Here is a 1,113-nt window from a genome sequence, read left to right on the forward strand (position 1 = left end):
GAGTATACACATCTCCGTCTTGGCATCTTAACTTTTTTGAATCGTCGGTGTTAGTAAATGTGATCCTAGAGCTGTTGCTAAAATGTATATACCACATCAGAAGAAGCTGCAAGTGCATGGGTGTCCTCAGTACTGTCCATGGACTATGTGGAATGACATTTCTGCTTCATAAGACTCCATTAGGGAAGGAGACTTAAATATTATTGCATGACGGGCCTTAGTCGACTCGATTCAAAATATTACAGTCTGAAGATACTGGACAAAGGAAGGAATTTAAACTTGAGGCTGAGACAGACAGTGCCCCAAGTTATGCATGTATAGCTAGATGTGTCCTTGTTGCATCAGTTAAACCCCTGTTAGGCTCCATTTAAAACTAATACAGTCTGAGGATACCTGACAAGGGAGGATACTCGAGGACGAGCCCTTGAGTTATCCCCTACATGTGTGACATTTAAATGAAAAGGCAGTACAATAAATGCACATGTAACTCACACTGACACTAGAATGAATATGAATCAATAATTGTCCAAAGTATAATCGTACATTCCTCCTAGTACAATCAACAGTATGTAGCAGTAGAAAAGTTCGTTGAAATTAACAGGCGAACATTATGCATCTTCTTCCTCATATTGCTATAATGTAATATGCAATACTATGATTTATATTACATTTTTACTTTGCTCTAATAATATTTTTTCGTGTTTACTGTATTCTGACACAATTTCCTAAACTTCTTGATGAATCTCATTCAATACCAAGTTGTGAAGTGTGTATACGTATAATACATAAATCTGTATGATATACCACATGACAAACATTTGAAAACAGATACTCACCATTTTCAGTGCTGTTGTTTTTCTTGAACAGCAGCTATGCTAGGGAACATTTATCATGCAGCTTCACATGACTTTCATGTGATTTACATGACTTTATGTATCCACTGCAATCTTTGCCGACCTACAATACTGGAGATAGTTATAAAGCCTTACATAACATACATGTATATCAACATATAAATCCAAAGCAAGAGAAAGATCCAAGCAAGAGCAATTTGATTTTTCCAATTAAGCAGCTAGCAATAATTACCTACATGTATATCAAGTAACATACCGT

The 1,113-nt window shown here is 36.0% G+C and overlaps 1 long non-coding RNA gene across 1 annotated transcript; it reads right to left on the minus strand.

Moving 5' to 3' along the window:
* Nucleotides 1-387: 387 nt before the first annotated feature.
* On the minus strand, nt 388-731 carry LOC109593134 (uncharacterized). Its single transcript, XR_002190753.1, has 3 exons — nt 677-731; nt 493-632; nt 388-436 (listed from the first exon to the last, which is right to left on the minus strand). It is a non-coding gene; the product is annotated as an uncharacterized LOC109593134 (long non-coding RNA).
* Between the last annotated feature and the right edge of the window lie 382 nt (nt 732-1,113).

This window comes from Amphimedon queenslandica, unplaced genomic scaffold, assembly GCF_000090795.2.
Source record: "Amphimedon queenslandica unplaced genomic scaffold, v1.1 AMPQUscaffold_2742_Cont25257, whole genome shotgun sequence".
In the NCBI taxonomy this organism is placed as follows: Eukaryota; Metazoa; Porifera; class Demospongiae; order Haplosclerida; family Niphatidae; genus Amphimedon; species Amphimedon queenslandica.